General features: G+C 42.1%; 1 long non-coding RNA gene across 6 annotated transcripts in view; it reads right to left on the bottom strand.

Moving 5' to 3' along the window:
* Positions 1-16,976, bottom strand: part of LOC105493122 (uncharacterized) — a 170,691-nt gene that overhangs the window by 34,022 nt on the left and 119,693 nt on the right. Inside the window, exon 5 of one of the 6 annotated variants that reach the window (XR_011626285.1) lies at positions 8,145-8,996. The exons of the other annotated variants lie outside the window; for them this stretch is intronic. This is a non-coding gene — a long non-coding RNA (uncharacterized lncRNA). Of the gene's footprint in view, positions 1-8,144; positions 8,997-16,976 lie in introns of those variants that run through there. 6 annotated transcript variants of the gene reach the window in all.

Genomic DNA, 16,976 nt, shown 5'->3' with positions numbered 1-16,976 from the left:
CAGCCTAGATGTCATTGTCCATATCATTTTCAGCATTTTGGTCAAAACCATTCAATAAGTCTCTAGGAAGTTCCAAACTTTCCCACATTTTCTTGTCTTCTCTGAGCCCTCCAAACTGTTCCAACCTCTTCCTGTTACCCAGTTCCAAATTCACTTCCATATTTTTGGGTATCTTAACAGCAGCACCCCACTCTACCAGTACCAGTTTTCTGTATTAGTCTGTTCTCACTCTTCTGATAAAGACATATCTGAGACTGGATAATTTATAAAAGAAGAGAGGTTTAATGGGCTAACAGTTCCATGTAGCTGGGGAGGCCTCACAATTATGGTGGAAGGCAAAAGGCATGTCTTACATGGCAACAGGAAAGAGAGAACTTGTGCAGGGGAAACTCCCCCTTATAAAACCATCAGACCTCATGATTCACTGTCTTCACTATCACTCTTCACATATTCACTATCATGAGAACAGCATGGGAAAGAAACACCCCCATGATTCAATTACCTCCCACTAGGTCCCTCCTATGACATGTGGGAATTGTTGGAGCTACAATTCAAAATGAGATTTGGCTGGGGATACCACAAAACCATATCACATAGTGACTGACCAAGGAACTCAACCCATGGCCAGATAATGGAGTCCTTTTTATTCTTGCATAGTGGGATGTGGCTTACACTAATGATTTAAGACCACAGTTACTCTTTTCTTATTTTCCATTTTCTCAACAAGGTGTGTGTGTGTGCGTGTGTGTGTGCACTCACTTGCACTTATAGCATCATCTATTTGCCATTGTATATTGGGTGTGCTTGGGGGTGGTTAAATGCATCATTTAGTCAGGGTGGGTGCATGATCATTGGGAATACACAATACTCAGGGATTCTGGACTTGGAGATAGATACAGTAATTGGATGTAACTTTGGAGTTGTCTTCTGTTGGCAAGTGTTTACATATTTTTGCTGTATGTAAGAGAGTTGCATTGTGTTAACAGGCATTTAGAAATTATATGCCAGGGAAGCAGTGTGTGTGCACATGTTGGGTATTCAAAGGGTGGAATGTAATAGACTGTTTGCTATAGTTTCTGACTATTCAACACACTTTTCCATATCCTTCCTCTGGCAAAAGTAACCCACTTTTTCTTTGGAAAACTATATCTGTCTGAAACTTTGCTGTTTTGATGCAGTTGTTAATTACAACGACTAATCTTACTTTGACCACAGAAGTGGGGCATGGGACCCAGGCCTGGACAGTCAAGAGTAACCAATGATCTGGACCACAGTGATTGTTTTAAAGATGAGTATTTGGCCCACATTGGGTTAGAGTTCTAACAGATTCTTCAGCTAATGGAGAAGGCTGACACTTTTCTACTGGGAATGCTAGGCTTGGACAATGTGAGACTGTAGCTGCCAGTGGCCAAATAGCCTGCCACATAGAGAGAACATACCTTAATAATATAACAGCTAGTCTTTGTTGAACACTTACTATATGCCAGTTGTATATGCTTTATCTCATTTACTATGTATAACAACTCTATAAGGTTTTTATTGTATCTCAATTTTACAAATGAGAACACTGAAACATACAGAGGTTAAGTAATAAATTGCTGACATTTATGGTGGAACAAGGATTCATAGTCAGAGAGTCTGACTTTGTAGCTCAAGGGTTTCACTGCCATGCCACACACTGGTAAGCTGAGCAAAGAAAAGTCAAAGAGAAAGAAGGATAACTGAGACAAGGAGAGGGAGAAAGAACCCTGGTGATATGATTTGAGGAAGCCAGTACAAGCAGAACCAAAAGATGAAGAGAAACGAAGCAGTAAATCCAGCTATGCTTAAACCAGCTGTACTCCAGGGATTTGCAGGCATTGAATTCATGGTTTCCCTCTAGGACTTAATTGAGTTTCAGTTGGGTTTTTGTGCTTGTAACTATAGAAACTTGAATGAATACAACTATATATGATATTCTGTAGCATTGGAGTCTAACAGAATAAAATGTTTGACATCTGTGTAGTCCAATACAGTAGCCACAAGCCACTATTATGGCTATAAGATCATTAAAATATGCCTAATTTGATAGGGAACATAATTTTTAGTTTTATCTCATTTAAACGAATTAAAATGAATTTAAATAGGCACATGTGGCTAGTGGGTACTGCATTAGACAGCACAGATTTAGAGGCTACAGCTGGAGCTATCCTCAGATTCTTATGTTACTGTCTTTGTTTATTCAGGCTGCTAGAACGAAGTGCCATAGACTTGAGAGCACAAACATTTGTTAATTCATACATAATAATTATACAAATTATGGAGTACATGTGAGATTTTTGATACATGCATAGAATGTGTAATGATCACATCAGGGTATTTAGGATATCCATTACCTTGAACATTTGTCATTTATTTGTGTTGAGACATTTCAAATTTTCTCTTCTAGCTATTTTGAAATATACAATATATTGTCGTTAACTGTAGTCACCCTACTGTGCTATTGAACACTAAAACTTATTTTTTTTTTCTATCTAACTGTATGTTTGGACCCATCAGCCAAACTCTCTTCATTCTTTTCTCACTTTCCAGCCTCTGGTAACTATCATTCTACTGTCTACCTCCATGAGATCAACTTTTTTAGCTCCCATATATAGGAGAACATGTGATGTTTGTCTTTTTGTGCCTGGCTATTTTACTTAACATAATGACTTCCAGTTACATCCATGTTGCTGTGAATAACAGGATTTCATTCTTATTTATGGCTGAATAGTATTCCATTGTGTATATTCAACACTTTATCAATTTACCCATTGGTGGACACTTAGGTTGATTCTATGTCTTGACTATTGTGAATAGTGCTGTAATAAACACTGGGGTGCTGGTTTCTCTTTGATATACTGATTTCCTTTCCATTGGGTAAATACTCAGTAGGGGGATTCCTGGATCATATGGTACTTCTATTTTTAGTTTTTTGAGAAGCCTCCATACTGTTTTCTATAATGGCTGTACTAATTTACATTCCCACCAACAGTGTATACGAGTTTTCTCTGCGTCCTCGCCAACATTTGTGTTTGTTTTTTCTTTTTTGATAATAGCCATCCTAACTGAGGTGAGATGATACCTCACTGTGATTTTGATTTGCATTCCCTGGTGACTAATGATGTTGAACATTTTTTCATATACCTGTTGGTCATTTGTATGTCTTCTTTTGAGAAATATCTATTCAGATCATTTGCCCACTTTTTAATAAGACTATTTGTGGGTTATTACTTTTTGCTGTTGTTGAGTTGTTTAAATTTCTTGTAGATTCTGGATATTAATCCCTTGTTGTGTGAATAGTTTTCAAATTATACAGGTTGTCTCTTCACTCTGTTGATTATTTCCATTGCTGTGGGCACCTTTTAAACAGCAGAAATTTATTTCTCACAGTTCTGGTGGATGGGAAGTTGAAGATCAAGGCAGTGACAGACTCAGTGTCTGGTAAGGTCCTGTTTCCTGGTTCATAGATAGCGCTTTCTCATTTCTTCACATGGAGGAAGGGTAAGGGATCTCTCTGGGGCCTCTTCTGTAAGTGCCCTTATAGAAGATCTGCCATTGTGACCTAATCATCTCCCCCAAACCCAATCTCCTAATACCATCATCTTGGGGTGAGGATTTCAACATATGATTTTTTTTTTTTTAAACTTTAGGAAATTGTATTAGTTAATTCTTATGCTGCTATGAAGAAATACCAAGACTGGATAATTTATAATGGAAAGAAGTATAATTGACTGACAGTTCCACATGGTTGGGGAGGCCTCAGGAAACTTACAATCATGGTAGAAGGAGAAGCAAACATGTACTTTTTCACATGGCAGTAGGACAGAGAAATGCAGTGCCAGCAGGGGAAATGCTGGATGCTTATAAAACCATCGGATCTCACGAGAACTCATCCACTATCATGGAAACAGCATGGGGGATGCCACCCCCATGATTCAATTACCTCCACCTTGTCCAGCCATTGACACATGGGGATTATTACAATTCAAGGTGAGATTTGAATGGGGACACAGAGCCAAACCATACCATTTCTCCCCTGGCCTCTCACAAATATCATGTCCTCACATTTCAAAACACAATTATGCCTTTTCAACCGTCCCCCAAAGTCTTAATTCATTCCAGCATTAACCCAAAAGTTCATATTCAAAGTCTCATCAGAGATAAGGCAAGTCTCTTCTGTCTATGAGCCTGTAAAATCAAAATCAAGTTAGTTACTATCTAGATACAATGGAAATACAGGCATTGGGTAAATACACCCATTTCAAATGGGAGAAATTGGCCAAAACATATGGGCTACGGGCCTCATGCAAGTCCTAAATCCAATAAGGCAGTCATCAAACCTTAAAGTTTCAGAATGATCTCCTTTGATGCCGTGTCTGACATCCAGGTCATGCTGATCCAAGAGATGGGTTTTGATGGCCTTGGGCAGCTCCGCCCCTGTGGCTTTGCAGGGTACAGCCTCCCTCCTGGCTGCTTTCATGGACTGGCATTCAGTGCCTGTGGCTTTTCCGGGCTCATGGTGCAAGCTGTCAGTGGATTTACCATTCTGAGGTCTGGAGTACGGTGGCCCCCTTCTTACAGCTCTACCAAGCAGTGTCCCAGTGGGGACTCTATGTGGGGGCTCCAACCGCACATTTCCCTCCCACACTGCCCTAGCAGAGGTTCTCCATGAGGGCTCCGCCCCTGCAGCAAACTTCTGCCTGGACATCCAGGCATTTCCACACATCCACTGAAATCTAGGTGGAGGTTTCCAAACTTCAATTCTTGACTTCTGTGCACCCACAGGCCCAACACCATGTGTAAGCCATCAAGGCTTGGGGCTTGCACCCTCTGAAGCAACAGCCCAAGCTATACCTTGGCTTCTTTTAGCCATGGCTGGAGCTAAAGCAGCTGGGACACAGGGCACCATGTCCTGAGGATGCCCTGGGTGGGGAGGGGTGGTGGGGGAGGGGGGTGGCTTGGACCTAACCTCTGAAACCATTTTTTTCCCTCCTGGGCTTCTGGGCCTGTGATGGGAGGGGCTACTATGGAGATCTCTGGCATACCCTGGAGACATTTTCTCCATTGTTTTAGTCATTACCATTCAGTTCCTTGTTACTTATGCAAATTTCTGCAGCTGGCTTGAATTTCTCCCCAGAAAATGGGATTTTCTTTCCTATTGCATTGTTAGGCTGCAAATTTTCCAAACTCTTATGTTCTGCTTCCTCTTGAATGCCTTGCTGCCTAGAAATTTCTTCCGCCAGATACCCTAAATCATCTCTCTCAAGTTCAAAATGCCACAGATTTCTAGGGCAGGGCAAAATGACACCTGTCTCTTTGCTAAAACATAGCAAGATTCACTTTTGCTCCAGTTCCCAATAAGTTCCTCATCTCCATCTGAGACCACCTCAGCCTGGACTTCATTGTCCATATCACTATCAGCATTTTGATCAAAACTATTCAATAAGTCTCTGGAAAGTTCCAGACTTTCCCTCATTTTCCTGTCTTCTTCTGAGCCCTCCAAACTGTTCCAACCTCTGCCTGTTACCCGTTTCCAAAGTCGCTTCCACATTTTTGGGTATCTTTATAGTAGCACCCTACTCTCTGCAGGACCAATTTACTGTATTAATTTGTTTTCACGCTGCTATGAAGAAATACTCAAGACTGGGTAATTTATAAGGGAAAGAGGTTTAATTGACTCACAGTTCTGCAGGGCTGGGGAGGCCTCAGTAAACTTACAATCATGGTGGAAGAGAAGCAAACACATCCTTCTTCACATGAAGGCAGCAGGGAGAAGTACCGAGCAACATAAAAATAATATATAATGAAATTAATCAATCACTAGTTAACATACACAAGACAAAAAGGGAGAAAACATAAATATATAAAATATAAAAAATTTGAAATGAGAATGGAAAAATAATCATAGAAACAAAGAAAATTAAGATTTAAGAAAATATTTATTTCCATGTAAAAAAATTTCAAGAAACTGGATTACTTTCTTGGAAAATATAAAGTTCCCAAATTAATTGTGTTACAGACAGAAGACCTAAATCCACCTGATGGATTGTTGTGGAATAAAATGAGAAATTTGCCAAAGAGTTACCCCTTCCCTTTAAACAGCTTTGTAGCATTTCATTCCAAATGTATTTAATCATTTCCCCATTGCTGGGCTATTTTTGACTTTACAAGTCTTTTTTTTTCCAAACAAAAATTGAATTCTTTATGGCTATAGTTAACAATAATATATTGTTTATTTCAAAATAGCTAGAAGAGAAGATTTTGAATGTTCTTACCAAAAAGAAATAATAAACATTTAAGATGACAGATTTGCTAACTACCCTGATTTGATGATTCACAATGTTTATAAGTATCACAACATCAAATTGCTTCCCATAAATATGTACAATTATTATGTGTCAATTAAAAATGAAATGAAATTTAGAAAAAGAAAAAAATGAAATTCTATCAAATGTGAAGGAAAACAGAGTTGCAAAACCCCTTAAATTGTATTAGAGGACTGCAAAAGAAACACTACAAATTTTGCCTTAAACCAGTGTGATATGGATTTCAAATCCAGCAAAGCATAAAAAAGAATAATAGCAATGAACTTCACTTATGATGATCAATACGAAATCCTAATAAAATAATAGCAAATGAAAATCAGCAGCACACTAATAGAAAGAGAAAGGCCTATAACCAAGTGGGGCTCATTCCAGGAGTTAAAGATGGTTCAATATTAGAAAAGTTTTTTACACTTCATTTGCTATCATTCCTATTTTATTAAACATTACAAATGTTTAATGGAATAATAATAAATCTGATAAAAATAAATGGAATAAAAATAAATAATGGAATAAAATAATAAATGGAATAATAATAAATGGAATAAAAATAAAAATTTTAATGTTTAATACAATATGAATTAAGGAAACTCATAACAAAGCAGGTATTTTCTTAATAAAACAAGAATACATATATATGTTGTATTGCTGTATAAAATTGTGCTTGTAGTCAAGTACATATGTGTGTGTATATATTTTATATATATATATACACATATATATATATAATTTATTTATTTTTTTAGACAGGATCTCTCTCTCTCTCTCTCTCTCTCTCTCACCCAGGCTGTAGTTCAGTGGTGCAATCATAGCTCCCTTCCCTCCTGGGATAAAGGGATTCTCCTGCCTAGGCCTTCCAAGTAGCTGGGACTACAGGCATGCACCACCATGCCTGGTTCAAAAAATATATCTTAAACCAAAAGTAAGCACTATTCTTCACGATGAAAACCTATTAATACTGTTAAAGTCATGAAGATAAGGATGCTCACTCTCACCATTGTTATCTGATAGTTTTTCTAGAGCACTAAACAATAAGAGAAAGAAATAAAGGTATAAAAATTGTAAGCCGAGAGTGAAAAGCAACCTAAAGGTCCATCAATGGATGAATGGATAAAGAAGATGTGGTGTACATGGCATGTTATTTGGTCTTAAAAGAAGGAAATCCTGCCATATTCGACAACATGGATGAACCTGGGGGCATTATGCTAAGTGAAACAAGTCAGTTGCAGAAGAGTAATACTGCATGATTCCACTTCTATGACATATCTAAAGTAGTCAACCATAGAAGTAGAAAGTAGAATGGTGAGTTTGGGGGAGAGGGAAATTGGGACTTGCTGTTCAATGGGCATAAAAAGTTTCAGTTATACAGGATAGATAAGTTCTAGAGATCTCCTGTACAAAATTATGCTTGTAGTTAAATATACTTTACACGTTTATTAAGAGCGTTGATCTCATGTTTCTTTTTACTACAATACATTTTTAAAAACGAATAAAAATCATAAAGGAAAAGACAAAATTATTATTTCCAAATGCTGTGATTGTATAACTGGAAAACTCAACAAATCAACTGAAAAAACACTATTAGAAACAGTAAGAGAGGCCAGGCACAGTGGCTCAATGACTGTATTCCCAGCATTTTGGGAGGTCGAGGCAAGTGAATCACTTGAGGCCAGGAGTTTGAGAACAGCCTGGCCAATACAGAGAAACCCCATCTCTACTAAAAATACAAAAAAAAAAAAAAAAAAAAATTAGCCAGGCATGGTGGCACATGCCTGTAGTCCCAGCTACTTGGGTGGCTGAGGCACAAGAATCTCTTGAGCCCAGGAGGTGGAGGTAGTGGTGAGCCGAGCTCTCGCCACTGCACTCCAGCCTGAGTGACAGAGTGAAACTGTCTCAAACAAACAAACAAACAAACAAACAAAAACACAGTAAGAGAATTCAGGCTTCTGGTTCTCAGATCAATATGCAACATTGATAATGTTCCTAAATAACACTTTACTAGTTAATACGATTGTGTAGAAACATGTGAAAAGATACCCAATTTCATTCATATTTAATAAGATCAAATGAAAACAAGGACTCCTTTTTCACTTATCAAGTTGATTAGGTTAAAAGCTGACAGTATATAGAATTTAAAGTACAGGGAAACAGACATTCTTATAAAATGTTAATGAGACTGCAAAATTGGTGCAACTCCTTTGGTAGGCAATTAAACATTATCTAGCATCATAAAAAGTACAGACACCCTTTGACTCAGAGTTCACATCTAGGAACTTATTCAACAGATTACTTTCATGTGCACAAAGATACATATACAAGGGTGTGTATTGTAGCACAGTTTGAAACAGCAAAAGACTTGTAAAATGGGAAATGTCCAGCAAAAGGGGAATGCGTAAATGCATTTGGAATAGACTCCTATATGGCTGTTTAAAGGAATGAAGTACATCTATATGCGCAGATACGGAACAATCTCTGTTTTAGTCCTTTTGGGCAGCTGTAACAAAAATCTGAGATGGGGGAATTAATAAACAGCAGAAATTTATTGCTCATAGTTCCGGAGGCTGGGAAGTCCAATATCAAGAGGCCAGCAAGTTCAGTGTCTGTTGAGGGACCGTTCCTCATAGATGGTGCTTTCTCTGTGTCCTCATACAGCTGGAAAGGTGAAAGGGTTAATAAGCTCCCTCAGGCCTCTTTTTTAAGGGTGCTAGTCTCATTCATGAGGGCTCCACCCCATGACCCAATCGCCTCCCGAAGCCTTGCATCAACACTGTCACCTTGGGGGTTAGGTTTCAACATCTAAACTTTGAGGTAGACACAAAGATTCAGACTCAGTAATTCCCAGTATAGGTATTATGAAAAAAACCACAAGACATGGAGTAATGCCTGTAATATATTGCCATTTGTGTCAGGAAAAAAGATGTATATTAACAATACTTTCTGAAAGGATAAAATAAAATAAGTGAAGACCTGCCAAAAGGTGTCCAGAAGCCCAGAGAGGAGGGAAGCCTTACTGTTTCATGATGTTACCTCAGACATGCATCACTTTTCTGGTTAAAAAGGCCAGTATAATAAGCATGTGAATGAATCTGATAATCATTATTGAATTGTTGAATAACCTTGCCCTCCCCCTCCACACTTCTGTATCATGTACCATGCTAGACCTGGAGGATACAGCAGAGAACAAGACATGCCTGTTCCAGTTCCTTCCTTCATAAAAGTTTAGCAGTCTAGAGTAGGGCTTTGCTACTCCAAGTGTGTTTTGTGGATCAGCAGCATCCACATCACCTGAGAGCTTGCAAGTCAGATTCTCCATTTTAACAAAGTCCCCAGGGGATTCATTTGCACAGTGTGATTTGAAAGCTCCATTCTAGGGATCATCCTCAAATAACTCTACTCTCGCTGGTTCAGATATGGTTTCTGGCCTGGAAGAGAGAGAGCACAGCTTCAGCTAGCTGGGAACATGCTGAATATACTCACAGGAGCATTGCGGGGAAGGAGGTTAAATACCTGCAGTCCAAATTGTGCTATAACTTTACACTAATTTTTGTCCTGCTTTTTCTCTCAGGAGTTAACAACTAAATAGCTTCGCTGTGCTGTTGCTATAGCAACAGGGTTCAGTAGCGCTTTGACTGTTTCCTATTGCCAGAGCCTCTCGACTAGTCTCCCTGCCTCCAACTGAGCTTGCTTTCAGTTAATCAAAGTCGAAATCAAACACGTGGCAATTGGGGCAATCACAGTCCCTGGATGATACAACTGGTACAATAACTGCCTAACTTTGCCTTAATTTAGGACTGTTTAGAATTATGCGCAACTGATTCCTGAAATCAGAACGTAGTCACCCCTTGCCACAGAGAGAAAAATAATTTCTTTGACAGTTGTATATTTTTCAATTTCTAATTTCTATAGGGTTTTTTTTTGCTGTGTAAATATAGTAAAAAATTAGGAAATGCAAATGAGTGAAGAATATACAATCTAAGTTCCCACATGTCTGTTTTTTTGTGACTGCACATTAAGCCACTGTTGGGCAAAATGGGATGGTGTGTGTGAATCACCTGGTGCTGAGCCCAGCACTTAGTGGGTCTATAGGCACGAGCATTTCATCCTTCCTTCTCCAGGTGACAAGGTCTCAGGCATATACCTTCCCTTGCCATCCCCCAGTGACTGCTACCAGGCCCAGGTATCCACATCTAACGTGAGTCCACAGCACCTCTGGCATTCTGAAGCATTTTCATAGAGGTGTTTCCTGTGTAGACATAAAGCGACAACTGTCTTTGTCCAAAGGATAGTGCCTAGAAATGCGAGTACTAGGCACCCCATAAAAGGCAGCCCAGTTCCTGTTGACTGGTTGTGCCTCAATTCTTCATGGGCCTCCTCTGTAGCTACTTCTTCTCTTCTGTTTATTTTGAAACAAATCCAGAGAATTTGGAGACAAGGAGATCATTTGGGTCAGTTTCCTGACCTCTGATAAGGCTTATGCAATTTATGCATGTGATAACTGTGATCCAAAGAAGTTACATGATGTCATACAGCAAATTGATGGCAGAGGGGAATTAGTTCTCCTGGTTTATCCACTACATTATTTTTAAGTTTGACATTTTGTTGGGTTATAACATATTGCAGTGAAGTGTGCACATCTTACATGTATAGCTCAATGAAGCTTCATATATGTGTATACCACGTAACCACCACCACCATCAAGGCAGAACTTGGCCAGCACCCCAGCAAGTTCCCTGATGCCCCTCCCAGTTAGCGTCTTTGCCAAAGACAAGTGCTATCATCCTAGATTAGTTTCACCTACAATCTGTGGCGCTGCAGATCGGAGGATCAGCTACTGCTACTGCCATCTTACAATTGAGCAATTTGTGACCTTCATTAAGTAGCAAAGGCTACATAACAACAATAACATCTAATATGGTTGGACTGCTACCTCTACGCCAGGCACTGTGCATGTGTGTATCTCATTTAACGTTCACAGCTCCATGAGGCAAACACTGTTACCACCTGATAATTCTCTCCTCTCTCTCTCCCCCCATCTCTCTGTCTCTCCTCCTCTCTATCTTATCTATCTCTAAGGATTTATCATTGAAGTTTGACCTTCACAATGTGGAGGCTGGTTAAGCAATCTCTGTGAGGCTAGTTATTGCATCTAATGCGGAACCTTGGATTCCACAGGGCAAGCAGCTGGGAATGGAGATGAATGAGCAGGAGAGAGCAAGAACCAGCTGGACCCTATGAGCACAAACTAGAACAAGGGGAGCAACTCTCCTGTATTTCCAGGACTGAAGGGGTTTCCAGAGATTCAAGACTTTCAGTTTTAAAATTAGGAAAGACCCAGGCAAACTAGGGGGGAAGGTGGAAACCATGAGGACAGCCTGCGAGCCATGTCGGTTCTTGCACCTCCAGCCTTGGCAGTTTGGGCATCCTTAGGGGAAGCTGGTGCGCCGTCATGGAGCTGAATACACAGACCTGGCTCAGAGGTTGAAGAAGCTGAATGTAGATCTCAGGGAAGGTAGAAAAGTCGCAGGCCCCACACCAAAGAGGTAGGCCAGCAGGTAAGCGACAACCTGTGTGAGCTACAAAATGGCTACCAGCTTCACTTCCGCCCTGCAAAGCTGTTGCTCGAAGGTTTCCTGTGAGCCATCCTAGCCAGAAATACACAGGGAAGTGAATTCTGAAAAATGGAGCTCAGCCTAGCCAACTGGACAGATTACGAAGAGTCACCCCTCCTTTACAGATGCGGAAACAGCCTCAGAGAGGCTAATTAACACACCCAGACTCACACAGCTAGCAAGGAACTCTAGCTGTAGAGTCTTATCCTAACACAGGCTCTATTTCACAGGCTCTGGGAGGTCAGTGATACCAACAGCTGGGCAAAGTTCCAGGACAAAGTTTAGGGCAGGTTCCCAGGCATAGAAGCAAGTGGAGTTGAGGCCATTAAAAGCAGGGGTCTGGTATTGCACTGGCCCAGCTGTATAATGTCCCACAAGTTAGTGAACCTCTGCAAGCCTCAGTTTTCCATTACGTGAAATGAGTTCATCATAATCCCTATCTCACAGGGTTTTAGTGAGGATGAAGGGAGACGACCCAAGGATTCAGAGAGCCCAGTTGCAACCTGTAATTCAAGAGCTGTGTATATGCCCAGCACTCACTCTTGCAAGAAAAGCTCTTAGGGCTGGATGATAGAGCAGGAGCTATCATTGCCCAACCCTAGGAGACTGCCCTCAGCTCCAAAGTACGGAGGCACAGTGGCACAGAGGCCTGAGGCCCCCCCTGCATAGAGCTGGTTGGGACTAGGCTCAGCTCAGGCTGTGGGGTGAGGCATTAGGAGGGCTGCAGAGGCAGATACTGATGGAGTCAGTGGGGATACTGACAGACCTGTCAGGCCTTAGAAACTGAGAGCTCCCTGAAGGTTTCACCTGCACCCCCTTCCCCCAGCTGAACAGCAGCTTTTCAGAGGACGTGGGTAAGGTGTGCTTCCTGCCACCCTGGCAGCCCCAGGTGAGTCAACGGGACTCCTGGGCCACAGGACAGCCCAGGTGGAGTGGGAAGAATGAAGCAGCACCCTCGCAGCCCACTTTGCCACAGGCAGTGGGGGCAAATGCACCAGTTTCGCAGAGTTTGGTGCTAAATTTAGAACCCATCGTCCTAGTGAGCTCAGTCACTGTTTAGTCAGAGGCGAAATCCACGGCTGATGAAACTTACCTGCCTGTCACTGCCTGGCTGGCATGTGCCACTGCCCATGGAGGGTGGCATAGGAAGCTGACAGCATCCGAGTCTACGCCTCTGACCCTTCCCACTCCTGCTCTGCCCCCAGGCCAGACTGTGCGACCACCATGGCAGGTCCCTGACACGGGCCCTTGGGACCAGAGAGCCTCATAAGGTGCTGCTGCCTTGGACCTGCTGACTAGCCATGTTCTCCCAGCCAGACTAAATCTCCAGCTGTTCTTCTGAAAGCTTCTGCTGCTTTCTGAATTTAACACTGGGAGAAATGGATTCAGCACCAAGGTTGTGAGGCCCCAGGGATCTTGCCTATTGGCTTTCAGGGATCAGTTATTTCCCAAGGCCAGGGCAGAGGGCTGGCTCAATGGAAGTCAGGCTTGGGGATTGAGTGAATACTTATTGTGTGCCAAGCCCTGTAAATGCAGGAGCTGCCAATCCACAGCAGTATTTTAAAACTGGGAATCCCCACCCCATAACAAAATCGATTTAGTGGATCATGACCAGCATATAAGAAAATGAAACAAAATAGAGAAGATCAGAGGGACTGAAAGTAGAAAGGGTAGATATTGTTTTCTGAAAATTTATGTGTGTAGGTGAGTACTAGATTGAAATATACAACGTATTTGTTAATGAGGGCCAAAGTCCAGAAGAGTTTAAGAAACACTGGCCCAGAGTGGGAGGGAAGTATCCCAATGTAATTGTAGGTGTGGAAAGAGGACAGACCTGGATTTAAATCCTGGATCCGCTGCCAGCCATGTGAACTTGGTCTAGGCAGTATCTCTAAGTCTATTCTCACTGACTGCTTTTATTTTTAAGGATAATAATGCCTTCTGCAAAGGGTTCTTAATGAAAGCTAGAGCTGAGGCATGCCCAGGTGCTAGCATAGGACCTGGTACCCTATTAGGTGTTCAGGCCATGGAAGCTATTTACGTTGTTATAAGCACTGCAAGAGACCTGGAGGCAAGGGAGGGATTAACTCCTGGGGGGCTGGCAGAGCCTTCACAGAAGAGCTGACGACTGAACTGAGGCTCAGACAATGCATAAGGGCATGTGAAGAAGAGTGGAGGGGACGGGGCAGTCTGGGAAGGGGAACCATCGTCTCTCAATGTGGGGAGTGCAAATGGGTCTTTTTTTCAGGAAGCAGCTGCATAGTTGGGCTGGTGGGAGTGTAGAGTGAGTAGGAAGCAGGGCATGGCAGGCAATGGGCCTGGGTTATCATGTTGGGGCCCTTTGAAGGTGAAAGTCTTTGTATGACACACGGGAGAGATTGAGCGTTGTCCTGGGGGTGCAGGGACTGCTGTGGCTTGAGTGTGTCCCCCCAAAATTCAGGTGTTAAAACTTAGTGGTCAATGTGACGGTATCAAGAACTGGGGTCATTAAGCAGTGATTAGGCAATGAAAGTTCCTGTCCTTGTGAATGGAATTAAGACCCTTATAAAAAAGGCTCCATGCAGCATTCCTTCACTTGATCTTCTGCCTCCTGCCATGTGAGAATGCAACAAGAAGGCCCTTACCGAACACTAGAGGCTGATGCCTTGATTTTGGGCTTCCCAGACTCCAGAACTGTGGGTGATAAATTTCTGTTCTTTATAAATTACCCAGTCTCAGGTATTCTGTTATAGCAGCACAGAACGGACTAAGACAGGCACCCATGTGGGCAGGGGGGTAATTAGATTTGTCTTGGTGTTTAGCCTCTTATTCTGTAATGCTTTTTTCCCCATAATTAGTTTTTTAAAAAATTTTATTTTATTTTAGGTTCTGGAGTACATACACAGGATATGCAGGCTTGTTCCCATAATTAGTTTTTTAAAAAAATTCCTCTACAAAATGCAAATCAAAACCACAATGAGATACCATCTCACACCAGTTAGAATGGCGATCATTAAAAAGTCAGGAAACAACAGGTGCTGGAGAGGATGTGGAGAGATAGGAACACTTTTACACTGTTGGTGGGATTGTAAACTAGTTCAACCATTATGGAAAACAGTATGGCGATTCCTCAAGGATCTAGAACTAGATGTACCATATGACCCAGCCATCCCATTACTGGGTATATACCCAAAGGATTATAAATCATGCTGCTATAAGGACACATGCACACGTATGTTTATTGCGGCACTATTCACAATAGCAAAGACTTGGAATCAACCCAAATGTCTATCAGTGACAGACTGGATTAAGAAAATGTGGCACATATACACCATGGAATACTATGCAGCCATAAAAAAGGATGAGTTCGTATCCTTTGTAGGGACATGGATGCAGCTGGAAACCATCATTCTTAGCAAACTATCACAAGAACAGAAAACCAAACACCGCATGTTCTCACTCATAGGTGGGAACTGAACAATGAGATCACTTGGATTCGGGAAGGGAAACATCACACACCGGGGCCTATCATGGGCAGGGGGGAGGGGGGAGGGGGGAGGGATTGCATTGGGAGTTATACCTGATGTAAATGACGAGTTGATGGGTGCTGACGAGTTGATGGGTGCAGCACAGCAACATGGCACAAGTATACATATGTAACAAACCTGCACGTTATGCACATGTACCCTAGAACTTAAAGTATAATAATAATAAAAAATAAAAAAATAAAAATAAATAATAAAAAAAATCCCTCTACCTGGAAGTGCCTTCCAGTGTCTTAACTTCAGGAGAGGTCCCCTCATTGGCTGGGCCATTAAATTCAGCCCTTTAAGGAGGAGACCAGGTTTGCTTGGCATGGGCTATCTGAGCCCAGCAGTGAACTCACCATCACATCATTGGAGGAATGCAAGCAGAAGCTGATATATCTCTTGGGGGATATGATGGAGAGGTAGTTAAGCACTGAAAGACACATGTGGAGCAAATGACTTTGGAGGGCCTGTCAGCTCTGGGTCTGATGCTGCTGTCTTATGTGGCAGGAGAGGGGAGTCCTAAGGGTGTCCCAGAAATAGTTTTTCTCTTCCTACATGGCGGGGTGAGGAGAGGAGGCCTGAGTGTCTGGGTCAGCTGCTGAAGAGTCCCTTAAATACGGTAGAGAAGGGGACTCTGAGCTTTGAGCACAGGACATTCCCAGGCCTCTCTGCAGAGTTGCCAGAAGGAAGTCAGTGAAGGGTTGTCTTCCCATGGCAGTGAGAGGCCCTACCCAAGGAGTCCGAGACCCCATGAGTCACCGCATGGTGGCTGCACTGAAATGCTGACTGCATGACCTGGAGTTATTGAGCAACGAGCAGCCACATGGAGACGAAGAAAAGGGACTTTCAGTCCCGCAGGCTTGGGTTTGAATCTGCTTCTTCATTCATGAGCCAAGTGGCCTCAGGCAATTCCAAAACTCTCTGGGTCTGAAGTTACACATCTACCAAGCGGGAATTCACAACACTCATCTAGCAGGACTATAGCTTGGAGACATGTAACAGTCAATACATAGTAGCTATGATGATGACACTTGTGACACATTAAGGCACATTAAGGTACATGTTACTCTTTTTTTTTTTTTTGAGAGGAAGTCTTGCTCTTGTCCCCTAAGCTGGAGTGCAAATGGCATGATCTTGGCTCACTGCAACCTATGCCTCCCGAGTTCAAGTGATTCTCCTGCCTCAGCCTCCCGAGTAGCTGGGATTACAGGCACCTGCCACCATGCCCAGCTAACTTTTGTACTTTTAGTCGAGACGGGGTTTCACCATGTTGGCCAGGCTGGTCTTGAACTCCTGGCCTCAGGTGGTCCACCCGCCTTGGCCTCCCAAAGTGCTGGGATTACAGGCATGAACCCCCGTGCCTGGCATCATTAAGGTACATGTTACTCTTGTAAGTCTAGTATGAAATGCATAGGCCCAGAGCTACCCAAGGAACTTAGGTCACAAAAGTTTAATTACAAAGGGGCCTGGGAGAAAATCCATGATTGATCTTCTGAGTGGGGACCACGGGAATG

This window comes from Macaca nemestrina, chromosome 7, assembly GCF_043159975.1.
Source record: "Macaca nemestrina isolate mMacNem1 chromosome 7, mMacNem.hap1, whole genome shotgun sequence".
Lineage (NCBI taxonomy): Eukaryota > Metazoa > Chordata > Mammalia > Primates > Cercopithecidae > Macaca > Macaca nemestrina.
The sequence above is the reverse complement of the archived record's forward strand: the minus strand, read 5'-3'. Positions and strand labels throughout refer to the sequence as shown.